This window comes from Cetorhinus maximus, chromosome 17 (assembly GCF_964194155.1).
Source record: "Cetorhinus maximus chromosome 17, sCetMax3.hap1.1, whole genome shotgun sequence".
Lineage (NCBI taxonomy): Eukaryota > Metazoa > Chordata > Chondrichthyes > Lamniformes > Cetorhinidae > Cetorhinus > Cetorhinus maximus.
This window is the reverse complement of record NC_135895.1, coordinates 64,614,929-64,640,983: the sequence shown is the minus strand read 5'-3', so window position 1 is coordinate 64,640,983 and position 26,055 is coordinate 64,614,929. Positions and strand designations below refer to the sequence as shown.

General features: G+C 43.9%; 1 protein-coding gene across 1 annotated transcript in view; it reads left to right on the top strand.

Moving 5' to 3' along the window:
* Positions 1-26,055, top strand: part of pde4dip (phosphodiesterase 4D interacting protein) — a 545,686-nt gene that overhangs the window by 159,263 nt on the left and 360,368 nt on the right. The window lies entirely within an intron of this gene.

Genomic DNA, 26,055 nt, shown 5'->3' with positions numbered 1-26,055 from the left:
TGAGGTTTCATGAAGGTTTTAAAGCATTAATAAAAATTTTTTAATACAATTCATAGACATGTCCCAGCTCATGTGACACTCTCACATGAGGGGACGTGTCTTTAAATTTTTTTTTTTCTTTATTAAAATTTTTTTAAATCGAAGTAACCTCCCTGAGGCAGCGGATGGGTAATAGGATTAAATGAATTGGTCTTGCAAAGAGCCAACACAGGTACGAAAAGTCAAGTGGCACCCTTCTGTGCTGTAACCATTGTATGATCCTATATGATTTTAATGACATTTTTATCTTTCTTGCACCTTCAATGAATAATAAAGACCAATTCTGAGAGTAGGGGGCCTTTACAATTGAAGTTGTGACCGTGGCATTACCCCTCTGCCACATGACGTCCCAGCTTACAGTGCCAATTCTCAGAATCCACAAGTTATGTATTCATGATGTGATTCATGTTCCACTGTGAGTGTAGCTGCAGCAAAAATTCAACACTATATTATTTTTTATATTAACTCAGAGTCACAATAGCTGACTATGTTGCGGTATCTGAAAACAGACATGAGAAAATGACCCTGATAGTAACTGCAAGGATGGAAGGGAGCAAGAGGAAGGGTTTGTGGTCAGCAAGCAAGCTTCCTATGCACCTATAATTGGCCATTCAATGCTTTATTGGACGCTCAGAGTTGGCAGGGCTGAGAGCGAGTGGACACCTAAGTTTCTGTTCCGCCTCCCTCAACCCACCAAGAAACGTAAAATCCAATCCATTGGTTTTAATGGGTGCATAAAAGGAGGCGAGCGAGGTGGGGAGGCAGAAAGGCTTAGGGAGGGGAATTCCAGAGTTTATGGCCAAGGCAGCTAGGCAAGGCTGCCAATGGTAGAGCAATTAAAATCAGGGATACTCAAGAGACCAGAGTCAGCAGAGCACAGATGTCTCGGAGAGTTGTAGGGCTGAAGGGGGTTACAGCAATAGGGAGGGATGAGGCATGGAAACATTTGAAAACATGGATGAGAATTTTTAACTAGAAGTTAAACTGGAAGTTGCTTAACTGGAAGCCAGTGTAGGTCAGCAAGCACAATTAGGATGATAGGTGGAAGGCATACAGTGCAAATTAGGATAGGGGTGTATTAGAATTGTCAAAACTGGAGGAAACAACAAAGGCATGGTTGACAGTTCCAGCAGCAGGCGAACTGTGGCAGGGCAGTGTAGAGCGATGTTACGGAGGTGGAAGTGGGCGATCTTAATGATGACATGGATGTGGTTGAAAGCTCATCCTGGGATCATAAATGAAAGAGTTGAAAGCAGTTGCCAGGGAGAGAGATGGAGTTGGTCAGTAGAGAACGGAGTTTGTGGTGGAGACCGAAAACTGAAGCTTTGGTCTTCCCAATATTTAATTGAAGGAAATTTCTGGTCATCTAGTTCTGGATGAGTCAGACAAGTAGTCTTGGCAATATAGAAACAGTGAAGGAATCAAAAGAGGTGGTGGTGAGGTAAAGTTGGGTGTCAACAGCATATTTGTGGAAACTGATGTATTTGTGGATGATGTATGAGAAATAGGGGATCAGAGAGGGTAAAGGATAGATCCCGAGGGAATACCTGAGGTAACTGTGTGGGAATTGGGAGGAAAGTCATGAGGCAATTCCCTGACTATGATTAGATGGATAAGAATGGCATCAGTGAGTGCATTCCCACACAGCTGAACAGCAATGGAGAGGCATTGTAGGAGGATGGCATGGTCAACAGTGTGAAAGGCTGCAGACAAACTGAAAAGTCGAGGAGGGATAATTTACCATTATCACAGTCACATAGAATGTAATTTGTGACTTTGATGAGAGCTGTTTCAGTAGTGTGGCAGGTGTGAGAACCTGATTGGAGGGATTCAAACATGGAGTTCCGGAGAAGATGGACACAGATTTGGGAGGCGACAACATGATCAAGGACTTTCAAGAAGAAAGGGAATTGGAGATGGTTTGGCAACTCACAAGACAGTGGGATCAAGGGGGTTTGTTTTTTGAAGAGGCGGGTGGTTATGGCAGATTTGAAGAAGAAGGGGACAGAACATAATGGGGGGAGGACTGTTAACAATGTCAGCTAAAGTGGCAATCAGGAAGAGAAGCTGAGTGGTTAGTAGTTTAGTGAGAATAAGGTCGCGAGTGCAGGAGTCTCATGGACAAAATGAGCTTGGAAATAGTATGAAAGGAGATAGGAGAGAAACAAAAGAATAGATACAAGTTCAGGGCTAGGGTAGAGGTGCACGTCACATTGAACTCAGTGACAAATAAGTAGCATTCTCTGGGCAGCCAAATTTTAATAGTGGAGAGCAGAATTAAAATACTGGGAGTGTCCAGGGGATCAACTGCTGGAGTCTTTTTCACTGTTATATGTTTCTTCTCTAAAATTGAAAGTAGTTTGGTAAAGACATTTTTTAAATTTTCATTCATTGGATGTGGGCATTGCTGGCAAGATCAACATTTATTGCCCTTGAGAAAGTGGTGGTGAGCCGCTTTCTTGAATTGCTACAGTGTTATGACCTGGCAGATGATGCGTGCCAGGCAGATCAAATCCATGAGGGAAACTTGATCACGCAGTCACAACATTATTTTATTTTGAGATGTGTGCCCTGAATTCAGAAGTAATAAGTCTACCAAGACTTAAGAGATTTTTAGAAAACTAAATTAAACATTTATTAACAAGAAAATATTTCAAGCACATACATAGGTCTATAAATTACTGCCATAATAATTCCTAAAACCCCTAATTAATCTGGCTTCCAGTTACAGCCCCATTAAAGCAACAGTAAAAAATAGATTTAAACAGATCCAGGCAAATCAACACAATACCCTGGACAGTAGAATTCAAAGTGGCTTTTTCCAGCTTCGGTTTCTGTGGACAGCAAGCTTAATGCACAAATACTGGAGGTTTTTTGCACTTCTGGGGCAACATTTTCACCCCGTTGGGGGGGATGTGCGAGAGTGGGCACAGGCAGGCGGGTTCCCAATCGGTGCCCCCGGTCAGGGGCCCGCCACCATTTTACGTGGGCAGGCCAATTAAGGCCCGTCCAGCATGATGTCCACTCGGAAGCACTATGCGCTCCCTGTGCGAGCAAGGGGGGTATTCCCTGAGCTGGGAGTGCGCTCTTTCGCACATGCGCACAAAAAAGCGCACAGGTCTCCCTGAAGCAAAGTGCCGCCTCAGGGAAATCGCTGGAAGTTTTAAAAATTTGTTTTAAAAATTCCTGACATGTCACCTCATGTGACACTGTCACATGAGCTGTGACATGTGAATTTCTTTTATTTCAACATTTCATAAACATTTTAAAGCCCTCATGAAACCTCATCCTGCCCATGGATGAGGTTTCATGTTTTTTCTAAAGGTCGCCTGGCCTCCTTGCCTGCCCGCCAACCTTAAGGTTGGATGGGCGGGTCCTTTAATTAGCTAATTACTTTTTTAAAAGCCTTAAGTAGCCGTTGACAGTTCAGTTGACAGCCGAACTGAAAATCTAAATGACGCGGGGTGACGTCGGAGCACACCTAATGTCACCCCGCGTCATTTTACCGCTCGCCGACCAGAAGATGCAGCCCCTGATGAATTTTATAATGCCTTCCCTGACACACAGTCTCATTCTCCTTTATACATGTTTCTCCCTTTTAATGTAAATTCCATTGTTCTCATATGTCTTTGGAACTTTACTTTTTCATAATATAAATCTTTTCATGGTACTAATATTTTCAGTTGGAAAAATAAACACACTGCTTGGTCTAGCTTTTCTGGCTAGGTGTAACATCCTACCATCTCTTTGAACTTCAAACTACCCTGATTTATCTAAAAATGTGAATTCTCCTCACCTCACATTCTAAGACTTCAGCCATGTTTATGTATTTAGCATTTCAAACCTAGCTTCTTTTTATGAATCAAAGCCTCCAGACCAGCTGTCTCCAATTCAATTAAATCCCACACACACAGAGAGAAACTATCCAAACCCCACTATTAGCCTACTTTTACAATAAATCACAATAATATGAGAATTATTATACTTTCGTGACATGCAGTCCATGTGGTGAAGGTATTCCCACAGATCTATTAAGTAGAGAGTTCCAGGATTTTGACCCAGATGATTAAGAAACGACAATATATTACAAGTCACAATGATGTGTGCCTTGGCAGGGAACTTGGAGGTGATGGTGTTCCCATGCACCTGCTGACTAAGTGGTAGAGGTTGCGGGTTTGGATGGAGCTGTCAAAGGAGCCTTGGTGAATTGCTGCAGTGGTTCATACTGTGCAGCCACAGTGCATTTGTGGTTCAAAGAGTGAATGTTAATGTGTGCTGCCAACCAAGCAGACTGCTTTGCCCTGGATGGTGGTGAGCTTCTTGTGTGTTGTTGGAGCTGAAAGTCATTGGACTGAATGCATCCTGGCAAGTGCAGAGTATTCCATCTCACTCCTGACTTGTGCCTTACAGGTGGTGGAAAGGCTTTTGGGAGGTGCGTCACTCACTGCAGAATACCCAGCCTCTGACCTGCTGTTTATAGCCACAGCATTTATAGTCTGGTCAAGTTTCTCATCCAAAGTGACCCCAAAGGATTTTGTTGGTGGGGGCTTTGATAATGGTAATGCCATTGAATGTCAAGGAGAGGTGGTTAAACTCTCTCTTGTTGGTTATGGCCATTGCCTGGCGCTTATGTGGTGCAAATGTTAGTAGCCAATTATCAGTACAAGCCTGAATGCTGTCCAGGTCTTGTTATGTTGGATTGCTTCATTATCTAAGAAATGCGAATGGAACTGAACATTATGCAATCATCAGTGAGCATTCTCACTTCTAACCTTATGATGGAGAGGAGGTCATTGATGAAGCAGATGAAGTTGTGCCTTGAACACAGTGCCAACGGGTTCCTGCAGCAATGTTGTGGGGCTGAGATGATTAGATTCTAAGAACCACAACATTACCTTTGTGTTAGGTATCACTAGCTAGTAAAATATTTTCCCCCTAATCCCCATTGACTTCAATTTTATTTGTGCTCCTTGGTGCCAAACTTAGTCAAATGCTGCCTTGATGTCAAGGGCAGTCACTCTCACCTCATCTCTTCAATTCAGCTTTTTCAGCCACATTTGAACTAAGGCTGAGATCTGGAGCTGAGTGGTCCTGGCAGAACCCATACTGAGCATCGGTGAGTAGATTATGGGTGAGTGTCGGTTGATAGCACTGGCGAAGACACCCTTCATCACTTTGGCGATGATTGTGAGTAGACAGATGGGATGGTAATTGGCTGAATTGGATTTGTTCTGCTTTTTCTGGACGGGACGCAACTGAATAATTTTCCATTTCTCAGGTAGATGTCAATGTTGTAATGTACTGGAATTGTTTAGGTAGAAATGCAGCTATTTCTGGAGAACATCTCTTCAGCACTACAACCGTGATGTGGTCAGGACTTGGCCTCTTTTATTGCAAAAGAAGTGCTGTGGGCAGAATTTAATGCCCCTGTCTCCCAGAGGCACATTTACAGTTGGGGACGGGGTGGGGGGTGGTGTGGGGGGGTGGGGTTTGATCGGGTGAGAGGGTGTGGTTTGGAGAACCCACTGTGTTCTTGATTCCCCTGCCCCCCGACCCCCAGCTCCGAGTGGGAAGGATGGAGGGCAACCTTCCAGCTCAGAGGCCAATTGAGGCCCTTAAGAAAGCACTTAAAGGCCACTTAAAGGCCTGATCTGCCTGTTATTCAACCAGTGGTAGGCAGGGAACTCGCCATCCAAGAGGACTGCCTAGTAAACCCTAATGGATTTGCCTGCAGCCTATTAAGAGGGCTCCCTTCCTCTCGGCAACTCTGTGCACGATTGAGGGCCATGTCATCGGGGGGGGATGGGTTCCGCAGAGCAACCATCATGCCTTTCATTTCGATCCTGCTCACCCCGTTGCCAGTGACCCTCCCTGCTATCCGCATCCCATGCACACTCACCTTTCTCTAGGAATCCATTGTTGATCCCTCCTGAAGGCCCAGGTGCAATACCAGCTGTGGCCACCACTCTGAGTGGCGCTGCCAATACTAGGGAGTTGCCGGCCTCTGATTAGCTTGCAGTTCTTGGGGATGGGATTTCCACCCTGCTTGGGGATTAATTCAATGGGAGGCCTGATGCTGCTGGTAAGTGTCTGATTGCCTTAGAATAGTGTCAGACCTCCCGAGGAAAAGCGCAGCAGTGTTCCAACTGGTTTTCCAGCTGGTGGGCTGGCATTCCTTTTCAATATTAAGTTCTGCCTTCTGTATCAGAGATGGTGTGCAGGTGGCACATTTTATTTTAAAGTTGCATCATTAGTAGTAAATGCATTAACATGTTCATGTGAAATCTTTCTGTCATCCTGTAATGAAGGTTTTAGCTTGTGGTGCATTTGGCACCAATGTCACACAACGAGCTTTCAACTTACTCATCTTATCGCAAACAAATAGGAAAGGAAAACACTTCTTCATGAATCCACTTCCCTTTAAATAAGCAATCCCTGAATGTTAAATTCTATATTTTAGTGTCGCACACCTGAGGGTAACTGTGGAGGAACTGGAAGGTGAGAGAATAATGAATCCTTAAATAGCGGGCGAGAGTAGAAATGAAAGCTAAAATGTCAGAAAATGGATATTGTGTTTATTTGTATTTAAAATTCAATATTTCATTATTTTCTAGAGGCTTCTATAGACAAGGAGCCGAGCTGCTGGTTACTGTCAATTCAGAATGAACTGTTAAATGAAAAACAAAAATGAAGTTTGGTCAATTTCATAAATGAGGAGCGAATCAACTGCTTTGAGTTACTTACATGGCATAATGTAAGGGCAACAAGGCAAGTGCTTTAGAGAGCGAGGAAGGTTGTTTTATTTCTTAAACAAAAGTGGAAAATGAAGCAGGCAGCAAGTATAGTAATGATAAATCTAAGCTAATATTTCAAGTGCTGATGAAGGGGTTCATCCAAAATGTTAACCTGTTTTTCTCTTTCAGATGCTAATAGACCCTGCATTCCTAACATTCTCTGTTTATATTTAGGAATTTTCAGCTTTTAAAGTTCTTGTGTTACCTGTAACAAGAAAAAGACTTTCAGTTATTAAAATATTTTCAAACGTTGGAAAGATTTAAGGCTCCATGTAATGTGTGTAATACATAGACTCCTCCACAATCTGATCCTTGGCAGCAATTTGGTTTATCATTTTATCACCACACAGCTGTAAAAACAAGATTCAAAGTGATTAAGGTTTGGCTCTTTCTTTCCTCAGTGCCACACTTGGTAAGTGGAGCCAGAGATAACTCACAACTGGTGGTCGTTGTTTAAGAATATGGAAAGACCTGCAGAAGTTATACTAGGGCACCTGTGGGAAAATCATTGATCCCACATTATCTAATTCACGATCCAGCAATCCTGTTTCAGTAGGGCAAGTGATGTACTATAGTCCAATATTACACAACGTGTCAGGAAATTTCCACACTTGCTCTATGTGGCTTTCATTTTTTTTGTGGTCCCAGGCACTATTCTTCACTATAATAAAATTCCACGTGAATATTTAGGTTTAAAACCTACGGGCCAGTATCTTCCGCTTGGTGAGCGGGGGCGGGGCCCGCTCGCCAACGCATAAAATGACGCGAGGTGGTGTCGGGCGTGCGTCCCGATGTCACCCCGCGTCATTTGTCAACGGCCTATTAGGGCCATTAAAAATCCATTTGAACTCATTAATGGATCTGCCCATTCAACCTTAAGGTTGGTGGGCAAGCTGGGAGCCCAGGCAGGCTTGTGAAAAAACATGAAACCTCATCCACGGGCGGGATGGGGTTTCATGAGTGATTTAAAAAATGCAGAATATTTTACAATAAAAGTTATGGACATGTTCCAACTCATGTGACAGTGTCACATGAGGGGACATGGCAGGGAATTTTTTTCTAATCTTTATTCAAGGTTTTAAATCGGAGCCGATCTCCCTGAGGCAGCACTTTGCCTCAGGGAGAACTGTGTGCTCTTTTGCGCATGCGTGAAAGAGCGCACTCCTGGCTGAGGGAATCACCCCCCCCCCCCCCCCCCACCCACACAGTGGAACAGTAGATTATAGAATATACAGTAGAATATAGGAGCATTTATTAAAATAGGAGATATAGAAAAAATGGGCAATAGTTGCCTCATGTAACACAGTACCAAACACTATCAGTAAATGTTTCAGTGGCACTGTCTGACAGCATACAATTTGCCATTAAATTTTTAGAACCAGCATGTTGCTAATCATAAAATAACTCTTGGTGTTCATATGTCATACAGAATAATTTGTGTGCTTTATAACAAAGATTTTCACGTGACTGCTTTCTCCATTTTCTTAGCTGGAACTAAATTTTTCAATACAAAATGGAAAATCAAAATGAATGTTCCTTAATAAACTTTCCAATCACGCATCCTCTTTTCTAGTAAAATTTACCTTTCCTGAATCTATGATCTTTTACCTGGTTTACGTACAGCTCATCGATGCTCTTTTTCCAAAGACAGGAAATGAGTACACCTGAATCTGACTACATGCCACCTATTGGAGAAATTTAGCAACTGCATTGCAATGTAATCTGGCCATATTTGCATGAAGTTCCAGGAGGCACTGAAAATATCAATATCCTGATAACAAATGTTTTGTCCAATTAATGTAAACTCCACCTTGAAAGTTTTCTCGGTAAAGTATTGTATCTAAGAAATGCAGCGTGTAAAGCTTTACACTGCACCTCTAAAGTCTGAATCTCAATTATGAAAAACCATGGGGCTGAATTTTGCCCTTGATGGGTGGGTGGGCCCGACCAACTCGGCGGCGGACTGGCGGGCAGGCGATTGCCGCCGCCGAAACGGACCACGCCACCATTTTACGTGGGCGGGCCAATTAAGGCATGCTATGCGTTCCCTGTGCTGGCAGGGGGGGGATTCCCCAACTGCGAGAGTGCGCTATTTCGCGCATGCACGTGAAAGAGCGCACATCTCCCTGGGGCTAAGTGCTGCCTCAGGGAGATCGCTGAAAGGCTGTGAAAAATTAAAAATAGAAAAATAAAAAAATCATTAACATGTCCCCCTCGTGAAAATGTCACACGAGATGGGACATGTTAATGAAGTACACAAAAATTTTATTAAACTTTTTAAAATCCGAAATCAAACCTCACCCCGCTACTGGATGAGGTTTGTTCAAAAATCACTTACCTACCTGCCCGTTGGGCCCGTGTACCGAGCCGAAGTTCGCACGGGCTCCTCAAAATCCTGGTCAATTGGTGACTTAATGGTGACTTAATGGCCTTAACAAGGCCTTTAATTAATGGCGGGCACACGTCGTGCTGCATAGTGCGCCCGCCGACCTAAACATCGCGATGCCGCGCGCTAACATCGGGAGACTCATGCGACGTCAGCACGCGACATTTTAAGCACTGACGGGTGGGCTCCGCCACCCACACTTCAGCCAGAAGATTCAGCCCCATGTATTTTTTTCAGGATTGACTCAAATCATAGAGGTACAGCTACAACAATATTGACTGTCCTGGCACATGACATTAATATCTGGTTAAGCAACAGCAGCTCTCAATACAGAGCAGGTGTATCCAAGCTTTTTGGGCTACAAAGAGCTACAAAAAAAGCTTAAATCCATTCTCTTATTAAATTACATATCTTTCAGATACAGACAGACCTTGGTGTTCCAAGCTAGAATTTCTGTACTAGTGAGCCATTAAAACTTAAGTCTCATGATATTCAAATAGAAGAAAGTAGTAAATAGGAATAGTAGCATAGGTAGAACTGATTGATGGGGTGGATTTTGAGAGCTCAGGTGTTGTATGTGGCCCATTGGCCTTCCTCATGGATGGAGAGGATGATTTCGTAAATGAAGTAAGCCTTGCTTATCAAGGGGACTGACTTTTGCATGCTTTAAGTCCAAAGGAGCAATTTTCCCACCTGGTGCTACCTTGTATATATATAGCACATATTGAAAGTCAAGTGAAAACTGCACATGCCCAATTTTTTTGATCTACACTGCTGATGGGTAAGGCTCCTTGTCAGCAACGATTCTTTTCTCTCTCTTCCTGGTAACAATCTAAAATGAGCTTGGATGTTTTGAACTCAACTCCTAGTTGTTGAAATCCCAGAGCTCCGAACAGCCCACAGTGTGAATTGAATTGGTGGTCTCACTCATGGGAGCTTTAAGGGTGCGTGGTGTGGGAGAACTTGTGAAATTTCTGCTCCAAAGTTGGAGTTGAAGCATATTGCTGGGGTAGAGTAAGAGGAAATTCACTCTGCATCTGACCATGTTGTACCTGAAATGGAGATGCTTGATGCTTACACTGATTATCCAGATTAGTAAAGTGTTCTATCCCTGAGCATTTGAAAATCCACATTGAGTTTCTGCATAAGAATTCAGCTATACGCCAGTGCATAACTTGCAAACAAAGAAAACTTCAAGGTTCAAATATAATTTCAGCCTGTAGCAAGCAACATGATGCTATCATCTGACAAAAGGATGCCATTAAAATAGGTGTGCACACATGCAGCTTTGCAGGAGAGTTTGTGAGACAGTCAGTGGAATCCAAGGTGATGCAGAAGTCATTAATGAGCAAAGGACACCTCTGGTGCTTATGCATCTTCGAAAAGCTGAAAGAGTGGTTGGTCTTCCTGAGAAGCAATGGTGAGTCATAAATTATTGTGAAGATTTTGGCTGTTTAAATTATTTCCTGCCCCTCTTCATAGTCTCAGGTTAAGGGATTGGCCATTTAGGACTGAGATATGGATAAACGTTTTCACACACAGGGTTGTGAAACTTTGGAATTCTCTACCGAGAAAGTTGTGGATACTCAGTCAAAGAGTATATTCAAGACTGAGATCAATGGAATCTTGGACATTAAGGGAAGAATTTTCAGGTTGGCAACCGGGTACGGGGCCCACTTGCCGGCGTGTAAAATGACACGCAGTGACATTGGGCAGGTGTCCCGACGTCACTGTGCGCCATTAAATTTTCAGTTCGGCGGGCGCACAGTCAAGTTGGCTGCATGCTCGCCGAACTGTCAAAGGCCTATTAAGGCCTGTTAAAAACTAATTGAATTAATGAAACGAGCTGCTTGTCTAACCTTAAGGTTGGCAGGCAAGCGAAGAGCCCAGGCAGCCTTCACATTTCTCGTGGAACCTCATCCACAGGCAGGATGAGGTTTCATGAAGTGTTTAAAAATTCAATAAAAATATTTTTTAAATTAATTGACATATCCCAGCTCATGTGACACTGTCATATGAGGGGACATGTTTTAAAAGATTTTAATTTCTTTATTTAAATGTTTAAACCATAAACTAATCTCCCTGAGACATTTCTGTGCCTCAGGGAGATTTCTGCGCTCTTTCGCGCAGGCCACGACTCATGGGGAGTGCTTCCAAGCGCATGTCATGCTGGACAGGCCTTAATTGGCCCGTCCATGTAAAATGGCGGTGCGGACCCGATCAGGGGCACCGATCGGGTTTGTGCTCACTCCCGCCCAACCCCGCACAACACCCCCACCGGGGGGAAAATTCTACCCTAAGGGAATCAAGGGAAATGAGAATAGGATGGAAAAATGAAGGCGATGTAGAATTTCAGCCATGACCTTATTGAATTGAGCAAACATGACGGATCGTGTGGCCTACTCCTGCTCTTATTTCTTATATTGTTGTGTTTCTGAGCCATCCAATTTTCTTCTCTTCTCATCTCAATCCATTTACCTGTGCTTAATAACTGGTTCCCAGGTGGCTTCCAGTCCATTATCTGATTCTTCATGTATGAGATCAGATGGCAAGTGTTGCCAACTCATTCAGTCATGGAGAGGTATCACATCCTCAATCCTCATATAATGTGCACGTGTGCATGCTTTCCAGCAGGAATCATTAGATAGCAGTCATCACAGTTCAGGAGCACTGAGGCAAATTGTTGTGGCCATCCATCTACTCCAGCTAAGATCAACTGACAGTACATTGAACTTTGAACTTTTCTGGTCTGTATGGCTCAGTTCCACACTGCATGAAATTACGAACTGATCTATCTGACAAACTAATTGTGGAGCTTTTTAAATGACATATATTCAAAGTCACTTTACTGGAGTTCTAAGAATTACCTTTAGCACCGAAGCTAAGTACTATGACCACTTTAACTAGCCTTGGCAAGACAGATCAAGGGGCTTGAAACTTCAAATACTTTTGAAGTTCCTCACACAATGTTTGTTTATTGAATTCAAATCCTTAATCAGTAAAATTAAATGAACATCAATGTAAATGAGGGAGGCCAGCAGGCCTGTGCCACTTGTGCTGATTAATCATTGTGACATAGATTAACCAACTTGAAAACAGCAGCCATTTATAGCATGAGTTGTCATTTACTTCCCAGGGGCCTACACAGAGCAACATCACATAAATTGGGGAACTTAAAAACAAATATGTTTTGCAAATAGAATTGTGCTGCACATGGAAGTGCTTCATTTTTTCCAATTACTGGTTGGTCATTGTGCAAGAAACTGAATTTATTTGGCACTCCCTGCAGCATCATTGTTCTGTTTAGGTTTCCCACACCTACTATCCTTATGCTTGAGAATGGCATCACTCATTGAACAATCTCTTGAGTCAGGGTTCAAATCAGTACTGAAGTCTAGCCAGTTTGTTCTTTAGGCTCATTCTGAAGCTGGAAAATGAGTTGAGACTGTCTCAACTTGTTTCACACTTTCCACCTTGAACAGACAAGAAAATGGAAGAGAAGACGTGCCTCTCAACAACTGGCCTGTACTTTATCTTCAATTGCAGCAGTGTAAGGACTTGCTTTACTGCCCAGTCCCCCAGAAATTGAGGAATGATTCTATTAACAGAGACACTATTGGCTGTAGTTGTATTCAAACATCTTCTGCAGTGCTTTTTTTTCAGGTTGTGTACAGACTTGATGATTTCTTGTCTTTTGGCTAGATGGGTTATGTTGGCAAGCAGCTGACTCCTGGGATTCAACTGCATGATTTAATAAGCGACAATCAACCCCCTGATTTGGAAAGCAGTGTTCTAGTGACGTATTTAACTGACCAATGCAGGGGAACATCATTGCTCGTATGTACCATAGTATATTTTCGCAGATATTTACCATTGAACAAAATTCTATGAACTATTATAAAATTCACAGCAACGTAGCACAACTTATTTTGCAAGCTATAGTTTCAGGCTTTGGAATGAATTTCATCTGATGGAAAGTTTCCAGCACTCCACTCAAATAATAGTAAAAATTGGTTAAGCATTTTGGGCTAATGCACCAATTTACTTTTCATGGTCATTTCCAGACATACTGTAAGGAAGAAGGATTTGGCAGGTTTTCAGAAAAAGCTGCAGGCTGTTTACTTGTCAAATTTAAAAAAAGTACAATTCAAATCTTTACTAAATTAAAAATATCTGAAACCAATTTTCTTTTTGTCTTGTTATGGGATGAAAGGATAATAATGTATGTTGGAATAATTACCTGTCTCTATATCACTTAAGGAACAAAAAAGGTATTTGGAATTTAGGAATAATATTATTGTATTTGCTAATGTGTCAAACATAAGCACTGCACATAAACACTGACATATATGTTCCTACTTACTCACCCACTCACGTAGAAAAAGAATTGGGGACTAAATTAGACAGCTCCCCCAAAATGGACACAAGGATCACAATGTACGATTATGCACCTGTTGATTTCAGTGTAGGCTGCGTGCTAACTTCGTGTTGCCTGCTCATTTCAATAACTTCAGGGTCTGGCCAACACTAACTGCGTTGTTGATTGGCTGGATGCCTAAGCCAGTATCTCTGAAAGCTTGCACAAACCTCTGAAAGCTGGCCTGTATTGTTTAAAGCTGGCTTGCACCTCTTAAAGGAGAAGTGAGTTGCAGCTGGAGCAGATGCTGGCATTTGTGCAGGATGTGAATCTGAACTGGGAAACATGGAACAATGGCACAACATGGAAGAACGGACGCTCCAAGGTTTATGGACATATCCCTGGAGGCTGTGGCAAAGGAGGTAGAAAGGAGGAGAGATGCCCTTAATCCACAGAGGGGAAGGAGGCCCTCTGAACACATGCTCAGAAGGCAGAGGGAGCAGATAGCTGAAGAGGTCAATCCCAGGTATCAAGCACCAAGGACTTGATGCATTGCCATCAGAAGTTCAATGACCTAACACGAGTGGTGAAGGTCAGTGAATGCATCTTCAAATGCCATATTTCACTAACCAACTACTAGTCTCAGACACTGCTCATCACTCTTACCAACAATCTCTATCAATCAGAACCCATACTTGACATTCAAATGCTCCAGTGTAGTCTCACACACTTAGCATTGCTCCAAGCCTCAAATCCACTTCAAGCTTCAAACCCACATTTCACATCTTACACACGGTGATAGCTATTCAACCATGACAGCCAAATAATCCAAACACATTGCATAACGCTCACTGACACACTTCCTTGGAGCTTGGAGCTCACCCATTCCAGCATGAAAGTGGTGATCAACTCCATGAGAACACTTGTGGACCCAACCATTATGGAGTAATGTTGCAGCTTCCTTTGCAGCACAAAGAGCAGTCACCCATGTCTGAGTACAGCAGGAGAAGCCCAGATTGCTGTCATCATGGCTGTGGATTACTGTGTGCAAAACTGCTGCAGGGTATCACAACAGTCTAGCAATCTGTCCGCCAAAAGATTGCAGTGGTGTTGCCCTGGAATAGGGATATGGCAGTAGCTCCGTTGAACATGAATCTGCTGTCCTCATTCATGAAGATGGCATGTGTTCATCCACTGTCACTCCATTGGTGCCTTTGCTGTTGTCCGTCAGCCAGCTAGCCCAGACTGCTGCCGCCCATGCCAAGCTGGTGCAGTCCTCAACTTGGCCTTTTGGGCCCAGAACTCCTTAAGGTCACCCTCCAAGTCCATCTGTAGTTTCATCCATTGAAATCAGCAGCCTTCTTCCAGCCATGCTGCAGCTACCAGGGTGGCACTGTAGAGTAGTACCTACACTGGCAAAGACATATGAGTACATGTACTAAAGAAATACCTAAGGTGATTAGGTGACTTTATATGTGATGTGAAATTATTCAATTTATAAAATTGGTTTGGAATGTTTATTTTGCGGTGGCTTTTATTTGCTCACTGTGTCCGGATGGATGCTGCAATGGTCAGAGATAGAGGGAAGGAAAGGTATGGGACTGTTGGTAAATGGGGAATAAGGGTCACGGTTACTGGCATCAAACTTGAATTAGTTCCTTGGATAAGCTGGCTAGAAAGCTGTCTAGGTTGCCTCCTGTCTTGCCCCTCATGATACTCAGCTGCTTGCCCGAAAACTGGTGCAAGGGCTATCACCTCATAACAAGGTTGTAAAACATAAAGCAGATTATGCCAAATCTTGATAGCTTTTCTACCAAGTACTGCAGGCTTCCTCCAGAGCAATGGAGGCAGTGAAGCTTTTTAGCATGGCAATGACCTGCCTATCATATTTTATGTGACAGCATGGCATTTATTGTATGCATGCTGCACATGTGTGCATGGGTTGAGCACCAGAGACATCAGCCATGTCATCAATGAATAGGCCTTCTTGCCCAGTAGCATTCATTTGGTTTGACATAGTGGCTCAAATGCAGTTGGCACAGTGGACTGCCACAGAACTAGGGTATCATGCCTGTTGCCAGGAAACCAGGCATTGAACTACTTGATTTACTACATATGATTGCACGCCAGCAGGATGCTGAGGGAATGGAATCCATTTCAGTCCTTCTATAGGGCAAAGCTGACATTTGGAGCCAGATACATGAAAGTTCATCACCATTGTCTCCTTCAGAGCCAATGGCAATGCAGTCCTTGCCCTGTCCTGAGGCTGCAGTTGTGCCTGTAGCAGGTGGCAGATTTCAGTGAGAATGTTTTTACTGAAGCACAGACATCTTACACATTGTTCTTCACTGAAATTGAAATAGGAAAATTGCTCCCTGAACATCCTGGGCAGATATGGCCTTGTGCTGAGAGTCTTCATGCCCCCTCTTGCAACTTGTCCTGCTCAGTGTGTCCTCTGTTCATTCTTGCAGTCATGCAGGAAATGGCTGCTAGTGCACCCATGTCTGGAAGTAATTGTTTTTTGAAGAAACCTTGAAATCGGCCAAAGGTCCTTCAGCACCAGCTTGTGGGATTGAAGCAACAGCCAGAAGAAATGAACCAGCACTAACCAGGAAATAGTTAATAATCCCTTTAAATAGGTAGGGGTCCTTCCTGCTGCTGAATGTGTGTTCAGCTGTACAACATTAAGAGAGGGCATTAGATGGAGCATTGAGTTTCAAAATGGCACTGCTGGCATCAAATCAGTGTTGCATAATGATTGATGGCAAAAACTGCCGACTCTGCATACTTAAAGTGGCTGTTCACTGTGTGCATGCTAACACCTTCACCAATATGACATCTGGCTGATTCACCCCAAGAGTGTTTTCCCTTTTGCAGGTCTAAGAGGACTCATGTCACCCAAAAGAAAATGGGTGCAAATGATCCCAATTTTGCACCCCTTGTATTTACATAGTGTCTTTCATGACCAAGGGCATCCCAAAGTGCTTTGCAGTGAATTGTGAATGACTGCCCTTGGCATCAAGTAGCCTAAGGAAAATTGAAGTCAATGGGAAGCAGGAGGAAAACTTTCCACTAGCTGGAGCTATAACTAACTCAAATGAAAATAATAGCTGTTGTTGGAGGTCAGTCATCTCAGTCCCAGGACATCACTGCAGGATTTCCTCAGAGTGGTGTCTTAGGTCCAACCATCTTCAGTTGTTTCATCAATGTCCCTCTTTCCATCATAAGGTCAGAAGTGGGGATGTTCTCTGATGTTTGCACGATGTTCAGCACCATTTGTAACTCCTTAGATAATGAAGCAGTCTATGCCCACATGCAAAAAGACTTGGACCACATTTAGGCATGGGCTGAAAAGTGGCAAGTAACAGTCATGCCACACAGGTACCAGGCAATGACCATCTCCAACAAGCAAGAGTCTAACCATCACCCATAAACATCAATGAAATAAATGACCAGATCATCTGTTTTAAGTGTTGATTGAAGGATACGTTATGGCCAGGACACCAGGACACCTTTAAATAGTGATTGGAATCTTTTTCATCCACCCGAAAAGACAGAATGGAGCCTCAGGTTAAAGTCTCATCCGAAAGACAGCACCTAGGACATTGCAGCACCTGCTCACGACCTATACTAAATATACTTTCTTACACATTCATTCTTGCACATGTTCTTACTCACTCATATTTGGTTGAGTTGTCGAGGCAGGGTCATTGTATCATTTAAGGGGAAAGTAAATAAATAATTTCCAATGGACAAGGACATAGGTCTATGGCAGACCATAGCAGTGGGATTAGTTTTGGATTACACTATTAAAGAGCTGGCATGGGAACAGTGGCTGAATGACTTTCTTCCATGCTATAAATGTCTATGATTTTAGACTTGTATGTTCTCACTGACAAATGTGCATAGTCACAACTCAATCACATGTTCAATGTCATTGGGCAGAGTCTTGCGTCCTCCCACGTGGCGGGTTTGGTGGCAGAGGGGGCATTTAATTGGATAAGGACCCTGCCATCTTCCCAGCTCCACCCTGATTAAACCCAGTGGGGGAAGACCGACAATTAATGCCCACTTAAGGACCTTATCCGACTGCCACTGGTATAGGACTTGCCATGCGGGAATACGACAAACATGAGTTTGCTTATGGGCTCCTGGATGGGGTGATCCTTTGTTCAAAGCCACTCGGAATCACAGAATCACAGTACAGAAGAGGCCCTTCGGCCCATCGAGTCTGCACCGACACGTGAGAAACACCTGACCTATCTACCTAATCCCATTTACCTGCACTTGGTGCATAGCCTTGAATGTTATGACATGCCAAGTGCTCATCCAGGTACTTTTTAAAGGAGGTGAGGCAACCCGCTTCCACCACCCTCCCAGGCAGCGCTTTCCAGACTGTCACCACCCTCTGGGTAAAAAAGTTTTTCCTCACATCCCCCCTAAACCTCCTGCCCCTCACCTTGAACTTATGCCCCCTTGTGACTGACCCTTCAACTAAGGGGAACAGCTGCTCCCTATCCACCCTGTCCATGCCCCTCATAATCTTGTACACCTCGATCAGGTCGCCCCTCAGTCTTCTCTGCTCCAACGAAAACAACCCAAGTCTATCCAACCTCTCTCTTCATAACTTAAATGTTTCATCCCAGGCAACATCCTGGTGAATCTCCTCTTCACCCCCTCCAGTGCAATCACATCTTTCCTATAATGTGGCAACCAGAACTGCACACAGTACTCCAGCTGTGGCCTCACCAATGTTCTTTACAACTCCAACATGACCACCCTACTTTTGTAATCTATGCCTCAATTGATAAAGGCAAGTGTCCCATATGCCTTTTTCACCACCCCACTAACATGCCCCTCCACCTTCAGAGATCTATGGACACACCGCCAAGGTCCCTTTGTTCCTCAGAACTTCCTAGTGCCATGCCATCCATTGAATACTTCCTTGTCAAATTACTCGTTCCAAAGCGTATCACCTCACACTTTTCAGGGTTAAATTCCATCTGCCACTTATCTGCCCATTTGACCATCCCATCTATATCTTCCTGTAACCCAAGACACTCAACCTCACTGTTAACCACCCAGCCAATCTTTGTGTCATCCGCAAACTTACTAATCTTACCCCCCACATAGTCGTCTATATCGTTTATATAAATGATAAATAATAGGGGACTGAGCACAGATCCCTGTGGTACACCACTGGACACTGGCTTCCAGTCACTAAAGCATCCTTCTGTCATCACCCTCTGCCTCCTACAACTGAGCCAATTTTGAATCCACCTTATCAAATTACCCTGTATCCCATGTGCCTTTGCCTTCTTTATAAGTCTCCCATGAAAAAGGCTTTGCTGAAATCCATATAAACTACATCAACTACACTACCCTCATCTACACACCTGGTCACCTCCTCAAAAAATTCAGTCAAATTTGTTAGGCATGACCTCCCTCTGACTATCCCTGATCAAACCTTGCCTCTCCAAGTGGAGATCGATACTCTCCTTCAGAAATTTCTCCAATAGTTTCCCTACCACTGACATGAGACTCACTAGCCTGTAGTTCCCTGGCTTATCTCTACAACCCTTCTTAAATAGCGGAACCACATTAGCTGTTCTCCAGTCCTCTGGCCCCTCCCCCGTGGCCAGAGAGGAATTAAAAATTTGGGTCAAAGCCCCTGCGATCTCCTCCCTTGCCTCCCTCAGCAGTCTGGGACACAAATCATCCAGACCTGGACATTTGTCCACTTTTAAGCCTGCCAACACCTCCAATGCCTTGTCACTCCCTATATAAATTTGCTTAAGAACCTCGCAGTCTCTCTCCCCGAGTTCGATACCTTCATCCTCATTCTGTTGGGTGAAGATGGACGTGAAGTATTCATTCAACACTCTAGCGATGTCCTCTGGCTCCACCCATAGACTGCCCCCTTGGTCCCTTATGGGCCCTACTCTTTCCCTGGTTATCCTCTTCCCATTGATATACTTATAGAATATCTTGGGATTTTCCCTACTTTTACCAGCCAGAGCTTTTTCATATCCCCTCTTTGCTCACCTAATTGCTTTCTTAAGCTCCACCCTGCACTGCCTGTACTCCACTAATGCCTCTGCTGATTTGCTTCCCTTGTACCTGCTAAAAGCCTCTCTTTTCCTTCTCATAGTAACCTGAACATCTCTGGTCATCCATGGTTCTCTGGGCTTGTTACTCCTTCCTATCACCCTAGAGGGAACATGTTGAGCTTGTACCCTCCCCATTTCCTTTTTGAACACCCCCCACTGTTCCTCTGTAGATTTCCCCACAAGTAACTGTTCCCAGTCTACCTTGGCCAGATCCTGCCTTATTTTACTAAAATCCACTCTCCCCCAATCCAAAACATTTTTTTGCAACTTGTCTATTTCTTTGTCCATAACAAACTTAAACTGTACCATGCTGTGGTCGCTATCACTAAAATGCTCGCCCACCACCACCTCAGCCACCTGTCCGGCTTCATTCCCCAGAATTAGGTCCAGCAACGCGCCTTCATTCCACACTCATTGTCTGATTTTTGGATCCAGAATTAGGAAGATAGGCCTGGTGAGAGCCACCACCCTGGCCTTGCTGCCGATTCCCCTCCCCCTCTACCCCGCAATCCCCTTCCCGCTATCACCTGGGTGCCTGGGTCCCTCCTCGATCCAAGGCCTCAGGTGGGTGTCTTACTGGCAACAGCCACCACCTCCCTGATGGCACTGCTGAGTACGGAAGAGCTACCAGCCTCTGATTGGCCAGCAGGTCTCGACAGGCGGACATCCACTCTTGGGGTCCTTGATCCTGGGGAATGCCTGCCACTGCCCTGTTAAGTACCTGAATGACACAAGATGCAACGAGCCTTCCTGTAAGGAGGTGACATTGGGGCTCACCAGCTCTCCAGCTACAGCCGAGACCTCCACCACCACAGGATTCCACACGTCCACTCACACAATCATTCAGGGCACACAGGTTTAAACATAAAGAGAAATAATATTCATATAGCATCTTAACATACAAAACATTCAAAAGCACCTCAGAGAGGTGCAATCAGACAAAAATAGATGCCAAGACACAGAAGCAAGATATTCAGAAGAATAATCAAAAACTTAGATAACGAGGTGGCTTCAGAGGAGGTCTTAGAGGAAAGAGAGGTGGAGAGTCACAGGTTTTAGGGAAGGAATTCCAGAGCGTGGGACCAGAATGGCTGAAAGCACAGCTGTCATTGAGGAATGAAGAGTGTGGGAAGATTTGTGGGATTGGAGAAGGTTACAGAAATAGGGAGGGGCATGGCCATGAAGGGATGAGAGCATTAAATTTGATACATTGCAAGACTGATCCCAATGCAGGTGAGCAAAACTTAGTGCAGGTTAGACTTGAACAGTAGAGTTTTGGATGACCTAAAAACTGTGAAGGTGAAGAATGGGAGGCCGGTGAGGAGAGATTTTAATTGGTTGAGTTTGGAGATGACAAAGGCATGGATGAAGATTTCAGCAGTAGATGAGCTGAGGCAGGTGCTGTTATATAGGTGGGATTTGAGATGAAGAGGATATGGGATTGATAGTGCAACTCAATGACATATAGGACACTGGGATGTCAACTGGGTTGTATGTCTGTGTTCAAAGAGGGAATGGAACTATTGATGTGGGTGCGGAGACTGTTCCAGGAATTGAAGACAATGCAGACAGTCTTCCCAATGTTTAACTGGAGGAAATTGTGGAACATTCAAGAATGGACTTCCAACAAGCAGGCTGAGAGTCCAGAGAGAACGAAGTACGTTGAGAGAGGTGGTAGAAAAGTAGAGTTGGATGTCTTTTGCAATAGTATGGAAGCTGATCCCACATCTACAGAAGATGTTGACTTGAGGGAATGTAGAGGTAAAATGTGAAGGCTGGGAAGATTAGCCATTGCTTGAGATATTCTGGCTATGATTAGATAGGTAAGGCTGGTACTAAAGAACAATTCCACTGAGCTGGACAATGTAGGAAAGGAGGAGGTGGCCAACCATGTCAAAGGCTGCAGAGAGATCAAGGAGGATGAGGAGCGATAATGAACCATGGTCACAAACAGTGGATGTCATTTGTGGATTTAGTTAGAGCTATTTCAGTGCTGTCATAGGGAAGGAAAGTAATTTGGAGAGATTCAAACTTGTAGTTGCAAGAAAGACGGGAATGAATTTATGAGGCGACAGCACGTTCAAGAACTTTGGAGAGAAAACTGAGTTTGATAATAGGGATGTAGTTTGCAAGGACAGAATGTCAGGAGTGGGATTTTTAAGGATAGGGTGATGACAGTGGCTTTGAAAGCAGGAGGGACAGTGCCTGAGGAGTAAGAACCATTTACGCAGTATTGTTGATCACTCAGAAGCACACCAAGTGCCACCCATATAAAGTGGCCACAGTTGATTTTGTTTTACAAAGGATCTGATAACTACTGTTGATCATAAATGTCATACCCTGAGATCTGATGGCCTTGGGACTGTTTCTGTGATAATTACTTATTGTGTTTTGATATTTCCATCAGCAGTAGGCAGCTGGAGACCCACAACTGACACTACATTCTTTTAATTTACCAGTGCCTTTGTACAGCTATCGGTAAAAGCAATTCAGTGTGTAGGGTAGAGTTGGAGTATGCAGTGCTGACTGTCAGGCGATGCCTGCCTTATAGGGGAGGTCTCCACACACTACTGCAGAGTCACCTAGAGGTGACCAGTGTCTACAGCATGAACAGGTAGTCAGGTCACCACCCTGGTCTAATAGATTGATTAGTGCTAATTGCTTTGTTCCTACTCGGACATATTAACTCAAATGCCTTGTAACCAAGTACTTCTCTTTAAAATTATAATGGAACATGGTTTTTTCTCTACAAGGTGAACAATTGTGCTTCTTTCTCTCATCTGGAATCATTATATTGATGAATAAGTGGTTTGTTCAGATTGTATGTTTGTATGGAAATCATTTTAATTTATTATTTTGGTTCTATCCCTACTTCTGACAGATTTTTAAACAAGTTAATTTCATTGCATATATTTTTTGCAAATCTGCATTTTACTGAGGAAGGGTAACAACAGGAGCCACGATAAACATGATGTACAATGGTTTTTTCACAAGTCATTGACATTTTCCAATATGAAATTGCTATGTGTTTATGTAGCACTAAAATGAACTATCACAAACAACACTTTAAAGGGTGACCATGAGCCTTTAATTTTTAGAAAAATGCACTACAGTATAGAAATTAGTAGAGTTGCCAAGTTTCGGTTTTTTTGAGTGAGGTCTACTGTTTTTAATTAAAATATGTAACCTATGTTAACCTGCATCCTCATTTTAAACATTAATACATTTATGCCTACATTGAAAGTGTTTTTGTTTTACTTCCTGAAAGTGGTGACTCATGCTGGGGTACCATTCCGTAGTTTCTGCCAGCACTTTAATCCCTCACTCTTGAGGCCATTTTACATCTTTAAACTTATTCAATGTGTTGACAACCTATTTGACCATAGGGAGCATCATAGCTGATCTGAAACCTGTCTACACATGCACAATTTTCAGCATAAATTATTGGCAATGCTTTCAACATCGGTCAGATGTCCCCAGCGTAAGAATTCCAGTCACAAGCTGTATAACTGAGTCAACTCAGACTAAAAGCCTGATTGAAATTGGCAATCTGCAGTTTTCATATAGAACCCAAGAGATGACCAAATGGTTTTAATCCTTGCTCATCTGCTTTTCCATCACTTTTTTTTCTCTCTATTTCCATTTGCTTTCATATTCAACCTATGGGATTCTTAAATTGTACTTGTGTCCTCTCACTAACTATTGGAAACAAAACAGGTGCCAGGAATTGCAGGTTGGTCCTTGTAAGCATGAGATGGGGTGATTCTGAGGTAGAAAGTCAAAGCATTTCAATCTTACACATGAGACTTTAGCTCAGTGTAGGTGTGTTAGTGAGTCTAGCCATCGAATAAGAACAGGAATCCTAGCAGTTTTGAGTTATTTTCACAGCCCGACATGCTGAGGCCAATTGCAGCACCCATTCCAGTGATCTCACCCAATAAATGATGTCCTATACATTGTTGGACTATATATTAAAATTCTGAAAAACAAAAAAAATGCATGCTAAAATGAACTAACAGCACAGACCACAGATTGAATTTAGGACTTGTTTTATTCTGTATCTTGTAATTCATCATAATCAGCTAACTGGTAGTCTATTTCTCTTCTTTCATGTGAAGTTCCTTTTAAAGGACTGTAGCAAACCGATAGCCACCATAATAAATATTTATATCCACTACACAGAATAGCCCTCTCTGGAGCATGATCTAATTCACTAGCTCATCTCCAGATGAGTATTATTCACTACCACCATCATCTAAAGCTATTTGATATGGCATTTTTTTTTTGTTAGCTGCAGCATATAGTGACTGATGTCACACCATGTCAGGAGAACATCTTATCCTCAATTGCTGAGACAGCCCTGTATTTAAGAATTTCCTTGGTCAGGTGTCAGCATGCTGGGCATCAGCAGAGTGACTGTGACTTTAACAGCTGTATGGCAGCTTTTGGTCTGCAAAGTATATCCCCAGAGTAATCACAGTTTATTCTCTGTAGCTTTCTCATCAAGACCCAACTTGAAAGTTAATTACTTTCATATGTACTTGCCATGTCCTCTGGTGTTTGACGGAAAGTGAAAATGCTTAAATTAATAAATAAACAGTTTTGGTATTTGAGTTGGAAATCGCATGTATAGGCAAACGACTGGCACCCTGCCAGAGGTCGAAGATGGGATTTCAGGTCAAGCATTTTCTTTTTTTTTGCTTAATTTGTTATTCTGCATGTCTAGCTCACAGTCTGAACAAAATATTTCCAACTACATTTCCTGCTAAGAGCTCCTGAGTTTGATATGGATAAAGTTTTATAAGTTTAGAATTTATTTTTTATCTTTTCCTTTAAGAGCTGACACCCTGAACACCAACCCCCGTTATCCCCACTTGCGTTTCTTCCATTAAAGGCTATACCCCTCCCTGCATAGCACGTGCAAGGGTCTGCACTTTTCCCTTCCACTTCTAAGACCTCAAAGGGTTCCACACCCAGCAGTCATGTCTCCACCTTCCAAGCCTGAGGTGAGACCAACTATTAACATAGCCTTAGTCCTGATTGAGCTGATTCTGTGGGCGGAATCACCCCAGGGTAGTGGGCGGGTAAAACGTTGTTTTACCTGCCGGCTGCAATGGTGGGATTTCACGCCGTATCATCCCAATGCATTAGTTATGCATTCCTGGGAAACATGCCGTTTTGATGGCGGAAGGGCTCTCATTCGCCCGCCACGCCATCACCTCGCCAGGTGCCATATTTAAAGTCCTGCCGCATGCACCCATTTCAGTGCTCCTAGCCCAGGACTACTGCAGGGAAGATGTCCATGAAAGGCAAAAAGACTTCAGCCCCCAGGTTTAATAACATGTTACTGGAATGCCTTTTGGATGCCGTGGAGGTCCGCTGGAGTGCCCTCTAACCCCACTCATGCCACAGGACGGGCAGTGGCCTTACCAATTCAGCAGTAGTCAGCGCCACTGCCCTGCAAAAGAGGACAGCCACCCAGTGCCACTACACGATAAATGGTCTCATCCGTTCCGCCAAGGTTAGTCACGCTTCTCATCACTCTCAATTCACACACACAAACCCTACACACATCCACAGGGATCTCACACCTCAAGGGATAACATCACACACACACCCTCACATCTCCATCAGGCTCATATGCTATGGAGCTTGCGTCCTCATCCCGTCCGTGGCTTCACTCACCACACAAACATTCCACGCGGTGCCATGTGTCCTGCTCACACTCTCTCCATCAGTTTCCATGCAGGAGAAGCTGGCTCACCCAGCAGGGAGAGGTCCCAGACCAGGGGTGGAGTGGCCCCTCACTCACTTTGAGGAGTGTGCCAACGCACTGACTGGTGAGGATGTGGACCTCGCCTGTGGCAATGGTGAGGTCGGCTGTGAACACCCACCTGAGGATCCTGCACCAATTCATCCCTCCCTCAATGCAACTATGAGTGCTCTCTCTCCTGCTTTTGACTCTGCTGCCATGCACTATTATCTCTACTTTGGTTCACAGGGAGCTCTCCCATGGGACCGACACCCTCAGCCAGCCAGTCCATCTAGGTCCTTATCTGCAGCCAGAGGACACTTCCTCCAGTGAAGGGGTTGAAATAAGCAGCCCAGAAGACCCGTCACAGCGCTTACCCACACCCTCCAGCAGCGCAGAGACACACGCTTCGGTGGGACCTAGATCTAGAGCAGTTTCGGGTTCACAATCTGGTGGTCACCACATGGACACGTACCCACAGCAGGGGGAGTCAGGTTCAGCCGGGCTCCCCAGTACACGGACGACTGCCAGGGAGGAGGCATCTATGAGGTCTGAGTCAGATGACGAACCTATGGATTTGGCCTGCGAGCTCATCCTGGAGAGTCATCAGAAGGCGG